Source organism: Rana temporaria, chromosome 1, assembly GCF_905171775.1.
Source record: "Rana temporaria chromosome 1, aRanTem1.1, whole genome shotgun sequence".
In the NCBI taxonomy this organism is placed as follows: domain Eukaryota; kingdom Metazoa; phylum Chordata; class Amphibia; order Anura; family Ranidae; genus Rana; species Rana temporaria.
This window is the reverse complement of record NC_053489.1, coordinates 29808126-29827052: the sequence shown is the minus strand read 5'-3', so window position 1 is coordinate 29827052 and position 18927 is coordinate 29808126.

The window sequence follows — 18927 nt, the reverse complement described above, 5'->3', positions numbered from 1 at the left end:
CAGTCTATGGTAGGTAAAATCTGCAAGGTCTGCAAACAGTGGCGGCTGGTGCTCAAAAGTTTTAGGGGGGGGGGGGGGGGCAAACAAACGAAAAGAAAAAAGACAATTGCAGCCTCACTGTGCCCATCAATTGTCGCCATGAAACCAAACGCAGCCACTGTGCCATCAAACGCAGCCACTGTGCCATGCCATCAATTGTCGCCACTGTGCCATCAATTGTCGCCACTGTGCCATCAATTGTCGCCACTGTGCCATCAATTGTCACCACTGTGCCATGCCAAATGCAGCCACTGTGTCATCAAATGCAGCCACTGTTCCATGCCATCAATTGTCGCCACTGTGCCATCAATTGTCACCACTGTGCCATCAATTGTCACCACTGTGCCATGCCATCAAACGCAGCCACTGTGCCATCAAGTGTCACCACTGTGCCCATAAATTGTCACCACTGTGCCATCAATTGTCACCACTGTGCCATGCCAAACGCAGCCACTGTGCCATCAAACGCAGCCAATGTGCCATGCCACCAATTGTCGCCACTGTGCCATCAATTGTCACCACTGTGCCATGCCAAACTACAATTGTGGTTTGAAACTCTATACTTACAGTTTTTGTGTCAAAGAATCAGAAAGCTTTGAAACCAGCATAATGGAAAGGTAACTAATGTTCTCAAATAAGAGGTCAGCAATGGCCGACCCCGGCTTTAGGGAAAATGTTTATGTTTAACCACTTCCATACAGGGCACTTACGCACCTTCCCGCCCAAGCCAATTTTCAGCTTTCAGCACTGTCGCACTTTGAATGGCAATTGCGCGGTCATGCTACACTGTACCTAAACAAAATTGGCATCCTTTTTTCCCCACAAATAGAGCTTTCTTTTGGTGGTATTTGATCACCTCTGCGATTTTTTTTGCGCAACAACTAAAAAAAGACTTAAAATGTGGAAAAAAAAATAAGTTTTTATTTTTTTCTGTAATTTTTTTTGTAAATAAGTAAGTTTTCTCTTTCAATTACGGGCACTGATATGGCGGCACTGATGGGCACAGATGAGATGGCACTGATGGACATCGATGAGGTAGTACTGACAGGCACAGATGAGGTGGCACTGATTGGCGGCGCTGGTATGCGGCACTGATGGGCACTCATAGGCGGCACTGATGGGCACACATAGGCGGCACTGATGGGCACACATAGGCGGCACTGATGGGCACTCATGGGCGGCACTGATGGGCACTCATGGGCGGCACTGATGGGCACTCATGGGCGGCACTGGGCACTCATAGGCGGCACAGATGGGCACTCATGGGCGGCACTTATGGGTGGCACAGATGGGCACTGTGGGGTGGCACAGATGGGCACTGTGGGGTGGCACTGATGGACACTGTGGGGCGGCACTGATGGACACTGTGGGGCGGCACTGATTTACTTATGTTGCCAGTCAGTGTCCATTTGTGGGCACTGATTGGCATCTTTTTTTTTTTTCAGGCTTTTTTTTGCCCTTCCCTGGTGGGCTTCCCTGGTGGTCCATGTGGCGATCCGAGGGGGGGCTGCGCTGATAAACAATCAGCGCGAACCCCTCCTGTCAGGAGAGCCGCCGATCAGCTCTTCTCTACTCGCGCCTGTCAGACACGAGTGAGGAAGAGCCATCAACGGCTCTTCCTGTTTACATCATGATCAGCCGTGATTGGACACGGCTGATCACGTGGTAAAGAGCCTCCGTAAGAGACTCTTTACCTTGATCGGTGTTGCGGGGTGTCAGACTGACACCCTGCAACATCGATCGCCGCGATGCGCGCCCCCGGGGGCGCGCAGCGGCTCAGAATCCTGAGGACGTCATATGACGTCCAGTCAGGATTCTACAACCACTTTGCCGCCGTCAATATGTCATTGGCGGGCGGCAAGTGGTTAAATACAGTAAAAGTATTGATACCCTCCTTCCAAGGTTCTTCTGGTTTCTTAGTCCATGATGTGGATGGCAGTGAAGTAGAGACATATTGTATGAGTGCTGCTGTAAGGAACCTGGATTGGGCAAAGATATCCACCACGCTGTCTCAGATCCGGGCCTACTTTCTTTCAAGATAGTCACATACCTGTCTTTTTAGAGATACTCTGCCATCTTGTGTCACTCACTCTCCTGGCCTGAGGCCCGCGTTCTCACATATTTCCAGTCTGAAGCCCTGTACACACAGCCCAGAATCTCGTCAGGAAAAAAAACGTTGTTTTTCCTGACGAGATTCTTGGCAAGATTCTCTTGCCGGCCGAGTGTACACATGGGCCATTCAAAAGAACCGCCGTTCTTTTGAATGCAACGAATGCGGTGACATCATCGACTACAACGTGTATGCGCTCGTCACATTTGATGCCGTCGCCGCCATCTTGCTTCACCCTACATATGCCTTGGAAGCTACCCCGCATGCGTCAAAGTCATTCCGAGCTTGCGCAGGTTTCCATGGAGAGGTAAGTATACACACGCTCGGGTTTCTCGGCAGGAAAGCTCTGCCATCAGTTTTCTTGCTGGTTCTTGCCGAGAAAACTGTGCGTGTGTACGAGGCTTGAGGCCTCTTACCCTGACTATAGACATAACCTCCAACTCTCCCTGATTTTGAGGGACTGTCGCTGATTAAAGCGGAGGTCCGCAGAAAAAAAAAAGATATTAAAAGCCAGCAGCTACAAATACTGCAGCTGCTGACTTTTAATATGTGGACACTTACCTGTCCAGCGCGCCCGCGATGTCGGCAGCCGAAGCCGATTTGTGTTTCGGCTCTCGTCTGCTGCCACCGCCATTTTCGGTAAGGGAATCAGGAAGTGAAGCCGTGCGGCTTCACTTCCTGGTTCCCTACAGTCGCGCTGCACGTCCTTACTGGTCCCTGCTGTCTTCTGGAACCCGTGTGTCTCCCCAGAAGACAGCGGGGGAGGACAGTGTAAGCGCCAGAAGTGGCGTAGGTCACCGCCAGAAAGTGGGAGCAAATACCTGTATTACACAGGTATCTGCTCCCTCCTCCCCCCTGAAGTTCCATTTTTGGGTGGAACTCCACTTTAAGACAAAAGTCCCTCTTTCATCCTCATGTTTTTTTCATGTTTCTTTTCTCTTCTTTTTCTCTTATTTTTTCACTCTCTTCTTCTACCTTACTTTTAATCTTTTGAGGTGAATAGGTTGGGAATCAATAATTAAAATGTATATGGTATGTGTTTAAAGTTAATGAAAGTTGCATTCACGATTGGAACATGTTGAAATTTTAACTACATCTGCTGTAGGGAACAATTCCGCTAATAATAGGAACATATGATTTAACCACTTAAAGCGGTTGTATACCCGTATTTTTTTATTTTTTTTTTACACCTGAAAGGCAAAAGGCATAATGAGCTAGTATGCATGAGACTTCACTCCGGCAAGGTCCGGCGGCTGCCGGGCCTTTAGCCGAGGAACCCCGCTGCGCATGCGCCGCTGCAATCAGCGTCGCATTGCGAGGGGAATATCTCCTAAACCGTACAGGGTTAGGAGATATTCTTTATACCTACAGGTAAGCCTTATTATAGGCTTACCTGTAGGTAAAAGTGGTAGTAAAGACTTTACTACCACTTTAAGCCCCTGGCCCCTTTTTGCTATTCCGCACTGCGTCGCCTTAACTGACAATTGCGCGGTCGTGCGACGTGGCTCCCAAGCAAAATTGACGTCCTTTTTTTTCCCACAAATAGAGCTTTCTTTTGGTGGTATTTGATCACCTCTGCGGTTTCTATTTTTTGCGCTATAAACAAAAATAGAGCGACAATTTTGAAAAAAATGCAATATTTTTTACTTTTTGCTATAATAAATATCCCCAAAAAATATATAAACATTTTTTTTCCTCAGTTAAGGCCGATACATATTGCTCTACCTATTTTTGGTAAAAAAAATCGCAATAAGCGTTTATTGATTGGTTTGCGCAAAAGTTATAGCGTTTACAAAATAGGGGATAGTTTTATGACATTTTTGTTAATATTTCTTTTTTTTTACTACTAATGGCGGCGATCAGCGATTTTTTTCGTGACTGCGACATTATGGCGGACACTTCGGACACTTTTGACACATTTTTGGGACCATTGTCATTTTCACAGCGAAAAGTGCTATAAAAATGCATTGTGAAAATGACAATGGCAGTGAAGGGGTTAATCACTAGGGGCGCTAAGGGGTTAAGAGTGCCCTAAGGGAGTGATTCTTACTGTAGGGGGGCGTGGCTTTAGGTGTTGTCACCGATCGTCGTTCCCTATAACAGGGAACACACGATCAGTGACACTGCCACAGAGAAGAACGGGGAAGGTGTGTTTACACACACCTCTCCCCGTTCTTCAGCTCCTGCGACCCGATCGCGGGACACTGGTGCCGATCGGGTCCGCGGGTCCTGCGGTCACGGAGCTTCGGACCGGGTCACACCCTGCCGCCGGCGCGCGCTTGACCCATGGCTAGACACCAAAAGGGCAACGTACCTGTACGTGCCTGTGCCCAGCCGTGCCATTCTGCCAACGTATATCGGCTAGGGTGACCACGTGTCCCGGATTTCCGCGGGACAGTCCCACATTTTGCAGGTCTGTCCCGGGCACATTCATTCCAGGACAATACAGTGTCCTGGAATGAAACTGACACAGCCACCCCCCAAGCCAAACTAATGCCCCCAAAAAAGTCTGCCACATCACTGCTTTACTCACCGACAGTACTTGTCCTGGATGGAAATGCCTGGAGGAGCACAATCCCGCGCCCTCTGCTTGTCATTGGAGAAATCATAAATCCCGCCTCTTGTGTCCAATCACTGTGCTGTGATTTGTTATAGGACAAGCTGATTTTTGGGAAGGGGGGTGTCCCTGAATGGTAGTTTGGAAATGTGGTCACCCTAGCTCCCAGTGGTCTCACAAGGGAGAAGGACCTTGCTATCACTGACCTTCAATTAGCAGATCTGTAGCTTGGTTTAGGTAGGCCTGGGGCATGCGACTGGATTTCTATATCATACCTCCCAACTTTCTGAGATAGGAATAGGATGACCACATTTCCAAATTTTTGGGAAGGGGACACCACCCCTTCCCAAAAATCAGCTTGTGCTGTAAGGAATCACAGCACAGTGATTGGACACAAGGGGCGGGATTTATGATTTCTCCAATCACAAGCAGGGGGCGGGATTGTGCTCCTCCAGGCATTCCCGGCCAGGGCAAGTACTGTCAGTGAGTAAAGCGGTGATGTGGCGGCCATTTATGGGGGCATCAGATTGGCCGGGGGGGGGGGAGCTGTGTCAGTTTCATTCCGGGACACTGTATTGTCCTGGAATGAAGGTGCCCGGGACAAACCTGCAAAATGTGGGACTGTCCCGGGCAATCTGGGACACGTGGTCACCCTACCAGTGGGAGCCAGAACCTTAGAATATAAGGGAGAAGATGTACCTGTAGTGGAACATTACTTTCTGTACTACAAATATTCTTGGACTAGTGATGCTGACTTTACCATAAACTATGTGACAAACATTAATATTAAGTGTAAATATCCACTTGCCGACCGTCTAACGCAGGGGTGGGCAATTATTTTTTCGATGGGGCCACATGAGAAACTAAAAATATTTTGGAGGGCCGGGCCAAAAGGCTAAACTCAATACTGCATAAAATCAATTGTATTTCTTTATAAAAAGCAGTAAATATCATTGTTGGACAACTGGTACGAGTACTTGTTATAGACATGGCACAGGAGGGGGACAGAGGCTGGGGACATGACACAGGAGGGGGACAGAGGCTGGGGACATGACACAGGAGGGGGACAGAGGCTGGGGACATGACACAGGAGGGGGACAGACGCTGGGGACATGACACAGGAGGGGGACAGAGGCTGGGGACATGACACAGGAGGGGGACAGAGGCTGGGGACATGACACAGGAGGGGGACAGAGGCTGGGGACATGACACATGAGGGGGACAGAGGCTGGGGACATGGCACAGGAGTGGGACAGAGGCTGGGGACATGACACAGGAGGGGGACAGAGGCTGGGGACATGACACAGGAGGGGGACAGAGGCTGGGGACATGACACAGGAGGGGGACAGAGGCTGGGGACATGACACAGGAGGGGGACAGACGCTGGGGACATGACACAGGAGGGGGACAGATGCTGGGGACATGACACAGGAGGGGGACAGATGCTGGGGACATGACACAGGAGGGGGACAGACGCTGGGGACATGACACAGGAGGGGGACAGACGCTGGGGACATGGCACAGGAGGGGGACAGACGCTGGGGACATGACACAGGAGGGGGACAGAGGCTGGGGACATGACACAGGAGAGGGACAGACGCTGGGGACATGACACAGGAGGGGGACAGACGCTGGGGACATGACACAGGAGGGGGACAGAGGCTGGGGACAGGCAGCCACTGTTTAATCAATAACAATTGATTAAACAGTGGCTGCGTGTGATGGCACAGTGGCTGCGTGTGATGGCACAGTGGTTGCGTTTGATGGGCACAGTGGCTGCGTGTGATGGGTACAGTGGCAACAATTGATGGCACAGTGACTGCGTGTGTTGGCACAGTGGCTGCATGTGATGGCACTGTGGCTGCGTTTGATGGGCACAGTGGCTGCGTGTGATTGGCACAGTGGCTGCGTGTTATTGGCACAGTGGCTGCGTTTGATGGGCACAGTGGCTGCGTTTGATGGGCACAGTGGCTGCATTTGATGGGCACAGTGGCTGCGTGTGATTGGCACAGTGGCTGCGTGTGATTGGCACAGTGGCTGCGTGTGATTGACACAGTGGCTGTGTTTGGGAACAGTGGCGACAATTGATTGCACAGTGGCTGCGTGTGATTGGCACAGTGGCTGCGTTTGATGGCCACAGTGGCTGCATTTGATGGGCACAGTGGCTGCGTGTGATTGGCACAGTGGCTGCGTGTGATTGGCACAGTGGCTGCGTGTGATTGGCACAGTGGCTGCGTTTGGGAACAGTGGCGACAATTGATTGCACAGTGGCTGCGTGTGATTGGCACAGTGGCTGCGTTTGATGGGCACAGTGGCTGCATGTGATTGGCACAGTGGCTGCGTGTGATTGGCACAGTGGCTGCGTGTGATTGGCACAGTGGCTGCGTTTGGGAACAGTAGCAACAATTGATTGCACAGTGGCTGCGTGTGATTGGCACAGTGGTTGCGTTTGATGGGAACAGTGGCTGCGTGTGATTGGCACAGTGGCTGCGTGTGATTGGCACAGTGGCTGCGTGTGATTGGCACAGTGGCTGCGTTTGATGGGAACAGTGGCTGCGTGTGATTGGCACAGTGGCTGCGTGTGATTGGCACAGTGGCTGCGTGTGATTGGCACAGTGGCTGCGTTTGATGGGCACAGTGGCGACAATTTATGGTGGCACAGTGGCTGCGTGTGTTGGCACAAGTGGCTGCATGTGTTAGCACAGTGGCTGCGTGTGATGGGCACAGTGGCGACAATTGATGGCACAGTGGCTGCGATTAATGTTAATTCACGCCGCTGAAATGAATCGGCACGACCAACTGAATAGGGGGGGGGGGGAGCGACGAGCACACAAAGTGACAGGAGGAAAGGGAGCCAGGAGCGCACTCGGCAGCCAGGCAGTCGGCACACAATGTGTAAAGTGCCGCTGCCCGTGGCCCCGCGCTGTGACAGTGAGTGACACACTGGCTGGTTGCGCCCCCCTCCTGCACTAAATGGTAGCGCCCGGCCCTGCCTACTGTTATCACCGCGGCGGGGAACATTACAGACAGCGTTCGTTTGAACAGCTGTTTTCCCCGCCACGCATAGACACTCCCCCTTGGACGGATCTGTCCAATCGCGAGCAAGGGGGAGTGTCTATGTGACTCCCCCTTGCTCGCGATTGGACTGATCCGTCCAAGGGGGAGTGTCTATGTGTGGCAGGGAAAACAGCTGTTCAAATGAACGCTGTCTGTAATATTCCCCGCCGCGGTGATTAACGTGGCAGCGGCGGCGATTTCAGCGGCGGCGGGGGGGGGGGCCGGATTAAAAGGTCCGCCGGGCCGTATACGGCCCGCGGGCCGTAGTTTGCCCAGGTCTGGTCTAACGGTAATATACGTCGGCAGAATGGCACGGCTGCGCAAAGCAACGTACAGGTACGTCGCTTTGGATTTGACACACTTAACCCCTTGATCGCCCCCCTACTGTTTAACCCCTTCCCTGCCAGTGTCATTTACACAGTAATAGCCATAAAACTATCCCCTATTTTGTAGACGCTACAACTTTTGCGCAACCCAATCAATATACGCTTATTGTAAAAAAAATGTTACCAAAAATATGTAGAAGAATACCATATTTATCGGTGTATACCGCGCACTTTTTTCACCTTAAAATAAGGGGAAAATCGCGGGTGCGCGATATACGCCGATACCGGCTTCCAGCGCTCAGTTTGAATGCCTGCGCCGACATATACCTTCGTGCAGTACACTCGGCTACATTCGGCCATGCTCGGCTTTGCTCGTGCTCACGCATAAACGTCACAGAGCGTGAGCACGAGCGAAGCCGAGCCTGGCCGAATGTAGCCGAGTGTGCTGCACAACGGTATATGTCGGCGCAGGCATTCAAACTGAGCGCGGGAAGCAGCGATTCGATGGGTAACAGCGCGGAAGGAGCCGGGAGGACACCACCGAAGCCACAGACGGACGCCGGACCCGACGAGGAGGACACCACCGAAGCCGCAGACGGACGCCGGACCCCGGACCCGACGAGGAGGACACCACCGAAGCCGCAGACGGACGCCGGACCCGACGAGGAGGACAACACCGAAGCCGCAGATGGACGCCGGACCCGACGAGGCAAGACACCAAAACTGTAAGTACTAAAATGTTTTTTTTTACAGAAATGCGGGTCCACTTTAGGGGTGCGCGCTATACGCCGGAGCGCGCAATACCCCGATAAATACTGTACCTATCGGCATGAACTGAGGAAAAAAAAATATATATATTTTTAGGGATATTTATTATAGCAAAAAGTAAAAAACATAACATTTTTTTTCAAAATTTTCAGTCTTTTTTTGTTTATAGCGCAAAAAAAAAAACAACGCAGAGGTGATCAAATACCACCAAAAGAAAGCTCTATTTGTGGGGGAAAAAGGACGCCAATTTTGTTTGGGTACATCGTGCAATTGTCAGTTAAAGCGACGCAGTGCCGAATCGCAAAAAGTACTCTGGTCAGGAAGGGGGTAAATTCTTCCGGGTATGAATTTCATGAAAAAATATTTTCCTTAGTATACAGTAAAATAAAAAGTTAAATAAAAAAAGTAAAATCACACAATCCTTCAAATTAGCACGCAATCCACTCTTCCTGCATAAAAATCGTCCTTCTTATAAGTGTGAAAAAATCGTGTTCACAGATCTTCAGATTCATATGACTCCACCATCACAACATGAATTCCTCCATCTAATATTGAAACCACGCTAACCCGCTACTTTGCTTCTCTAATTACGGAAAAGCAAATGCAATCTATATAATGATCCCCTAGGATATATACACGCTCTCATCCACTGAGTATTCAAATGGTGTGTACTTCTCTATAAATCTCTTCCAGGTATATATAGTACTTATATAGACATTATGGGGTTGATTTACTAAAGGCAAATAGATTGCACACTGCAAGTGCAGTTGCTCCAGAGCTTAGTAAATGAGGTAAAGCTTCATTTTGTAAAGAATATCTAATCACATGCAAGGAAAATAGAAAAAAAACAAAACATTTTTTTACAGTCCCTTTCCTTTAGTAAATCAGCCCCTATATGTTAAAGGGGTTGTAAAGGTACAATTTTGTTTCCCTAAATAGCTTCCTTTACCTTAGTGCAGTCCTCCTTCACTTACCTCATCCTTCCATTTTGCTTGTAAATGTCCTTATTTCTTCTGAGAAATCCTCACTTCCTGTTCTTCTGTCTGTAACTCCACACAGTAATGCAAGGCTTTCTCCCTGGTGTGGAGTGTCGTGCTCGCCCCCTCCCTTGGACCAGGGATGGACTGGCCATTGGAACCACAGGGAGTTTCCTGGTTGGCCGATGGCTCAGTGGGCCGGCTTCAGTGACAGCGGACTGCTGCCCCCCTCCCCTCCTCTGTCTCTCCCTCCCCGCAGCGCTCACCTGGGGGGGAACAAAGAAGCAGTGGTGATGACAGAGGAGCATGGGGGAGGGGACAGACAGCTGACTAAACAGCTATGGCCTGGGAGTTTCTCACTTCTGCCTAATCTTGTCCCATAAGGGGGAAAACTAACTGATTCTTTGCCCCGGGTGAAATAATGTCTAGCTTCCCCACTGGTACTGCCTATAAGAGTACCAGTACCAGCCGTTCTACTCTAATAAAGTAGAACAGCTAGTGACTAGTGAAGGGGGAGAGGGGGCTTGGGTGGCCGGGGGAGGTGCGGGAGTTGTCCGGCCGCCATGGGAGAGACCTGTCAAAGTGGGCCAGTCTGGATGAAGTCCAGGGCCAAATTTCTGTCCCAGTCCATCCCTGCCTTGGACTACTGGAGAGTCAGCATGCCCACTAACACACAGCTCCTTGCTCTATCTGCAATATAGAGAGCGTCCTGACTCTCCTGTAGTCCAAGGGAGGGGGCGAGCACGACACTCCCCACCAGGGAGAAAGCCTTGAGTGACTGTGTGGAGTTACAGACAGAAGAACAGGAAGTGAGGATTTCTCAGAAGAAATAAGGACATTTAAAAGCAAAATGGAAGGATGAGGTAAGTGAAGGAAGACTGCACTAAGGTAAAGGAAGCTATTTACGGAAAAAAAATATTGTACCTTTACAACTCCTTTAACTACTTGCCGACCGCGCACCGTCATAATACGGCGGCAGGTCGGCTCTCCCAGGCGAGAGCCCGTAGCTATACGTCCTGCGCGTGAACGGCGATGGGGCGCGCGCGCGCGCCCCCCCGCCGTTCCCGATGATCAGATTCGTTTCAGAACTGATCAATCACCAGGTCCAGGCCAATAAAATCTGGCCTGGACCTGGTGATCACACTAACCAATGGTTGTCTTCCCCTGGCAATGTTTTGTAAACATTGGCAGGGGAAGTACTGCTCTCTCCCTCGTGTCGGTCTTTCCGTTCCAGACCGAGAGGGAGAGAGCATCTGAAACGTGAGTTGCACAACACTACTCTAACACCAGGTCACATAGGCACACATTTAACCCCCTGATCACCCCCTGATCACCCCCCAAATTAACCCATTCACTGCCTGTCACTGTGTCACCCAGTACAGCAATCAGATTTTTTTTTGATCGCTGTACTAGTGTCATTAGTGACAAAAATAAGTGTTTAGGTAATCAGTCTTAGGCCATAAAAAGTCTAGGGACCCCCCCTAACCCCCCCCAATAAAGGTTTAACCCCTTCATTACCCCCTGTCACCAGTGATCACAGTATAAGTGTCACAGGTGACGCAGTTTAGTTTGTTTATTTTCTATAGCATCAGGACACCCGCCATATTTTTTGAAATAAAGTTTTAACCCCCTGATCGCCCGGCGTGTGATAAAAGTTTGGTTTTAGCGCCAGATAGGGTCTGCGTCGCCCCAGGCAGCGTCAGATTAGTGCCAGTAGCGCTAACACCTACGCACGCACCATACGCCTCCCTTTAGTGGTATAGTATCTGATCGGATCGATACCTGATCTGATCAGATCTATACTAGCGTCCCCTGCAGTTTAGGGTTCCCAAAAACGCATTGTTAGCGGGATCAGCCCAGATACCTGCTAGCACCTGCGTTTAGCCCCTTCGCCCAGCCCAACCCACCGAAGTGCAGTATCGATCGATCGATCACTGACACAAAACACAAAAACACATAACTGCAGCGTTCGCAGAGTCAGGCCTGATCTCTGCGATCGCTAACAGTTTTTTTGGTAGCGCTTGACTCAGTCGCTAACAGGTCAGGTGCTTTTTTGCCTGTGAATCTCACCACTGTACCCCTAAATTTAGAGCCCAAAATGGCAAATCGATGGTACAGTGATGAAGAGGCCTACTTGTTTATGAGCCTGTCAGATAGTGATGAGGAGGTCACGCATCTGTCAAATTCTTGCTCAGAATACGATCCTGTAGACGACAGTGGCTCCCTGACAGATAGCTCTGACGACGGAGTGGTCCCTGCTAGGGTCAGGCGTACCAGACCCCGATCTTCTGCTGTCGCTGAGGTGCAAAAACCGCAGGGCTCTCGTATGGAGGAGAGAAGTACTAGCGCCGCTATTCCTTCTGGTGAACTGGCAAGCACCAGCGGCCTAGTACATCCTGGTCATATATCCAGCACTGCAGTAACACTTGGTGACGTGGCGAGTCCCATAAGTGCAGTTCAAGCTGGAGAGGTGGCAAGCACTAGTAGTGTCCCGCTGCCACCAAGAAGAAGAAGACGACAAAGACAGGCCCGTCCCCATAGTGTCCTTTCTGCTGCATTCGCCAATCCTGATTGGGTACCCACCACTTCTGCAGCACCCGTACTTCCCCCATTCACTGGCCAACCCGGAATTCAGGTGAATACAGTTGATTTTACGTCACTGGATTTTTATTCGCTGTATTTCACCGAAGATCTCTATAGATCTATTGTGGACCAAAGCAATTTGTACGCTGGTCAATTCTTCGCCGCTAATCCCCAGCTGTCCCTTGCCAGAGATTGGAAGCCAATTACGGTTTCCGAATTTAAGATCTTTCTGGGCCTTTCCCTCAATATGGGCATTACTAAAAAGAGTGAGCTGCGGTTATATTGGTCCACGCACCCAGTTCACCATATGCCCATTTTCTCTGCCTCCATGGCCAGGACACGATACGAGCAGATCTTGCGGTTCATGCATTTTAGTGACAATGAACTCTGTCGTCCTCGGGGAGACCCTGAATTCGATCGGCTCTACAAAATTCGGCCCCTCGTAAACCACTTCAACGAACGGTTTGCAGCCTTGTATAATCCCCAACAAGTTGTCTGCGTTGATGAGTCCCTGATTAAGTTTTCTGGCCGCTTGTCATTCAAACAATACCTTCCCAGCAAGCGTGCCAGATACGGGGTCAAGTTGTATAAGCTCTGTGACAGGGCAACAGGCTATACATCTAGCTTTATGGTTTACGAGGGAAAAGACAGTCACGTAGAGCCGGAGAATTGCCCTGATTACATAGGGAGCGCTGGTAGGATAGTGTGGGAATTGGTGTCACCCTTATTCGGAAAGGGGTACCACTTGTACGTGGACAATTATTACACAAGCGTGCCACTTTTTAGTCACCTTTTTGATTATGGAATTGGCGCATGTGGCACCGTGCGACCTAATCGCCGGGGCATCCCCCAACGGCTTGTAGAATCCCGTCTTAGTCGGGGGGAGAGAGCCTGCTTACGGTGTAATAATTTGTTAGCAGTGAAGTGGAGGGATTCACGGAATGTTTTTGTTCTGTCCTCGCTTCACGCAGACACGGCAGTCCAAATTCCTACGGCGACTGGTGTTGTGGAGAAACCCCTCTGTATCCACGAGTACAACCTTAACATGGGAGGGGTGGACCTCAATGACCAGTTGTTGGCGCCGTACCTAATTGCCCGGAGGTCCAAACGCTGGTACAAAAAAGTATCAGTGTATTTGTTTCAATTGGCTTTGCTGAACGCTCATGTGCTATACAGAGCTTCAGGACGGACTGGATCCTTCCTAAAATTCCAGGAAGAGATCGTCGAAGCCCTTCTGTTTCCAGATGGTGCTGTGCCCCACCTTCCCAACGCAAATGCAGTGAGCCGGCTGTATGAGAGGCATTTTCCTTTTGTCCTCGCTGGTACCCCTACCCAAAGAACCCGCCAAAAAAGATGTCGTGTCTGCAGCAAACTCGGATTTAGGCGTGACACCTGCTTTTATTGTCCCGACTGTCCTGACCAACCTGGTCTCTGCATTGGTGTATGTTTCAAACGCTACCACACACTAGTTCAGTTTTAGCGTAGGGTACAGCACCACACAGTCCTAGGCACACCAACACAGGGTCTCGGAATATGTGATGGCCATCACATTTTGAGAGACCATAATCTGCAACGTTCAGTTTATAGTTTTCATAAAAGTGAAAAAAAGTAGAAAAAAAATAAAAAAACACACAAAAACACAAAAAAAATATAAAATAAAAAATCCAAAAATAGTTGTGGTTGTATTTTTCTCCTCTCTTTATTGTTCTCTTATGTTCACTCTCTACTGTCCACTCACTATTGTTCTATATCTATTCTCTCTATTTTTACAATGTTTTATTGTATTTGCTTTGCAGGTATGGTATGTTATACTGTAATGTTTGTTTTATTGTTAACCATCATTTGCTTAGCAGGTACGCTATTCAGTTGCATCGCGGATTTATTTAGCGTGACAGCAACAGCGTTTGCTCCCACGATATATAAAGCCGCGACTCCAACGCTGTAGGAGGTGATTTCACCACCACAGTTAAAAAAAGAGCATATATGCCGAAGCATGGGGGCATTAGGGGCGGAGGAGCGATTTTGCTCCTAATGCCGCGTACATACGGTCGAAATTCCGACGGAGGCTTGCCCGTGGAAAAGTTCGACCGTGTGTACGCGGCATAACTTTTTTTGCGGGAGGATGCCCCCATGCTTCGGCATATATATTTTTTAGGCACAGGTTGCGTTAAAAAATGTTTTGTTTTGTTTTTGATATTTGCTTTGCAGGTATGTTATGGTAAGATCTTACTGTTAAAATGTAATGTTACTTTGTTATAATGTTTAACCATCATTTGCTTAGCAGGTACGCCATTCAGTTGCAGCGCGGATTTATTTAGCGTGACAGCAACAGCGTTTGCTCCCACGATACATAAAGCCGCGACTCCAACACTGTGGGAGGTGATTTCACCACCACAGTTAAAAAAAGAGCATATATGCCGAAGCATGGGGGCATTAGGGGCGGAGGAGCGATTTTGCTCCTAATGCCGCGTACATACGGTCGAAATTCCGTCGGAAGCTAGCCCGTGGAAAAGTCCGACCGTGTGTATGCGCCATAACTTTTTATGCGGCGTACATACGTGTGTGAGCGGCATAACTTTTTTGCGGGAGGATGCCCCCATGCTTTGGCATATATAAATGGTGCATGTATGCCCATCATTAGAAGTGGGTGGATGAAGGGAGGTATTCTAATGGTGGGCATACCCACCGATCAATCTTTTTTTCGTTCAGCCAACAGGCTGCATGAAAAAAAAAAAAGATTACAATACATGTCCAACAAGAACCATCAACGTACTGGTATGTTGCTGGACTTTGAATGGTTATACCAGAATGATGCCTGCGGGTTTAGGCATCATCTTGGTATCATTCTTTTCAGCCAGCGGTCGGCTTTCATGTAAAAGCAGTCCTAGCGGCTAATTAGCCTCTAAACTGCTTTTACAAGCAGTGGGAGGGTATGTCCCCTCCCCGGATATAAACTGCGCCATTGGGAAAGTGGGAAAACATTTTATCACACCGATCTTGGTGTGGTCAGATGCTTTAAGGGCAGAGGAGAGATCTAGGGTCTAATAGACCCCAATTTTTTCAAAAAAGAGTACCTGTCACTAACTATTGCTATCATAGGGGATATTTACATGCCCTAAGATGGCAATAAAAATTATAAAAATAATAAAAAAAAGTAAGGAACAGTTTAAAATAAAATTAAAAAAGCAAATTAAATAATAATAAAAAAAAATAAATAAAAAAAAAGCACCCCTGTCCCCCCCTGCTCTTGCGCAAAGGCGAACGCAAGCGTCGGTTTGGCGTCATATGTAAACAGCAATTGTACCATGCATGTGAGGTATCACTGCGAAGGTCAGATCGAGGGCAGTAATTTTAGCAGTAGACCTCCTCTGTAAATCTAATGTGGTAACCCGTAGAGGCTTTTAAAGGCTTTTAAAAATGTATGTAGTCTGTCGCCACTGCGCATTTGTGCGCAATTTTAAAGCATGTCGTGTTTGGTATCTATGTACTCGGCCTAAGATCATCTTTTTTATTTCATCAAACATTTGGGCAATATAGTGTGTTTTAGTGCATTAAAATAAAAAAATATGTATTTTTGCCCAAAAAAATGCATTTGAAAAATCGCTGCGCAAATACTGCGTGGTAAAAAAAAATGCAACACCCACCATTTTAATCTGTAGGGCCTTTGCTTTAAAATAATATATAATGTTTGGGGGTTCAACTTAACTTTCTTGCAAAAAAATAATATGTTTTTATGTAAACAAACAGTGTCAGAAAGGGCTTTTTCTTCAAGTGGTTAGAAGAGTGGGTAATGTGTGACATAAGCTTCTAAATGTTGTTCATAAAATGCCAGGACAGTTCAAAACCCCCCCAAATGACCCCATTTTGGAAAGTAGACACCCCAAGCTATTTGCTGAGAGGCATCTCGAGTCCATGGAATATTTTATATTTTGACACAAGTTGTAGGAAAGAGAATTATTATTATTTTATTTTATTTTTTTTGCACAAAGTTGTCACTAAATGATATATTGCTCAAACATGCCATGGGCATATGTGGAATTACACCCCAAAATACATTCTGCTGCTTCTCCTGAGTACGGGGATACCACATGTGTGAGACTTTTTGGGAGCCTAGCCGCGTACGGGACCCCAAAAACCAATCACCACCTTCAGGCTTTCTAAGGGTGTAAATTTTTGATTTCACTCCTCACTACCTATCACAGTTTCGGAGGCCATGGAATGCCCAGATGGCACAAAACCCCCCCAAATGACCCCATTTTGGAAAGTAGACACCCCAAGCTATTTGCTGAGAGGTATGTTGAGTATTTTGCAGATCTTGCTTTTTGTCACAAAGATTTGAAAATTGAAAAAAGAAAAAAAAAAAAAAATATATATATCTTTCTTCATTTTCAAAAATAAATGAGCGCTGTAAAATACTCACCATGCCTCTCAGCAAATAGCTTGGGGTGTCTACTTTCCAAAATGGGGTCATTTGGGGGGGTTGTGTGCCATCTGGGAATTCCATGGCCTCCGAAACTGTGATAGGCAGCGAGGAGTGAAATCAAAAATTTGCGCCCTTAGAAATCCTGAAGGCGGTGCTTGGTTTTCGGGGCCCCGTACGCGGCTAGGCTCCCGAAAAGTCCCACACATGTGGTATCCCCGTACTCAGGAGAAGCAGCAGAATGTATTTTGGGGTGCAATTCCACATATAACCATGGCATGTGTGAGCAATATATCATTTAGTGACAACTTTGTGCAAAAAAAAAAAAAAAAAGTTTGTAATATTCCAGCAACTGGTGGCAAGATATAAAATATTCCATGAACTCAAAATGCCTCTCAGAAAATAGCTTGGGGTGTCTACTTTCCAAAATGGGGTCATTTGGGGGGGTTGTGTGCCATCTTGGCCTTTTATGGCCTTCAATACTGTGATAGGTAGTGATCGGTAGTGAGGAGTGAAATCAAAAATGTATGCCCTTAGAAATCCTGAAGGCCGTGCTTGGTTTTCGGGGTCCCGTACGCGGCTAGGCTCCCAAAAAGTCCCACACATGTGGTATCCCCGTACTCAGAAGAAGCTGCAGAATGTATTTTGGGGTGTAATTCCACATATGCCCATGGCATGTGTGAGCAATATATCATTTAGTGACAACTTTGTGCAAAAAAAAAAAAAATTGTCATATTCCCGCAACTTGTGGCAAAATATTAAATATTCCATGGACTCAACATGCCTCTCAGCAAATAGCCTGGGGTGTCTACTTTCCAAAATGGGGTCATTTGGGGGGGGGTTTGTGCTATTTGGGCATTTTATGGCCTTCAAAACTGTGATAGGTAGTGAGGAGTGAAATAAAAAAATTGCGCCATTAGAAATCCTGAAGGCGATGCTTGGTTTTCGGGGTCCCGTACGCGGCTAGACTCGCAAAAAGTCCCACACATGTGGTATCCCCGTACTCAGGAGAAGCAGCAGAATGTATTTTGGGGTGCAATTCCACATATAACCATGGCATGTATGAGCAATATATCATTTAGTTACAACTTTTTGTAATTTCTTTTTTCTTTTTTTTTTTTTGTCATTATTCAATCACTTGGTACAAAAAAAAAAAATATTCAGTGGGCTCAATATGCCCCTCAGCAGATTCCTTGGGGTGTCTACTTTCCAAAATGGGGTCATTTGGGGGGATTTTGTGCTATTTGGGCATTTTATGGCCTTCAAAACTGTCTTAGGTAGTGAGAAGTGAAATCAAAAATTTGCGCCCTTAGAAATCCTGAAGGCGGTGCTTGATTTTCGGGGCCCCGTACGTGGTTGGGCTCCCAAAAAGTCTCACACATGTGGTATCCCCGTACTCAGGAGAAGCAGGAGAATGTATTTTGGGGTGCAATTCCACATATAACTATGGCATGTGTGAGCAATATATCATTTAGTGACAACTTTTTGTAATTTCTTTTTTTTTTTTTTTTTTTTGTCATTATTCAATCACTTGTTACAACAAAAAAAAAAATATTCAATGGACTCAACATGCCTTTCAGCAGGTTCCTTGGGGTGTCTACTTTCCAAAATGGGGTCATTTGGGGGGGTTTTGTACTTCCCTGCTATTTTAGCACCTCAAGAATTGAGATAGGCAGTCATAAAATAAAAGCTGTGTAAATTCCAGAAAATGTACCCTAGTTTGTAGATGCTATAACTTTTGCGCAAACCAATAAATATACGCTTATTGGCATTTTTTTTACTAAAGACATGTGGCTGAATACATTTTGGCCAAAATGTATGACTAAAATTGAGTTTGTTCGATTTTTCTTATAACAAAAATTAGAAAATATCATTTTTTCTCAAAATTTTCGCTCTTTTTCCGTTTATATCGCAAACATTAAAAATCGCAGAGGCAATCAAATACCATCAAAAGAAAGCTCTATTTGTGGGAAAAAAAGGACGCAAATTTTGTTTGGGTACAACATTGTATGGCCGCGCAATTACCAGTTAAAGCAGCGCAGTGGAAAATTGTAAAAACACCTCTGGTCTTAAGGCTGACAAATGGTCCG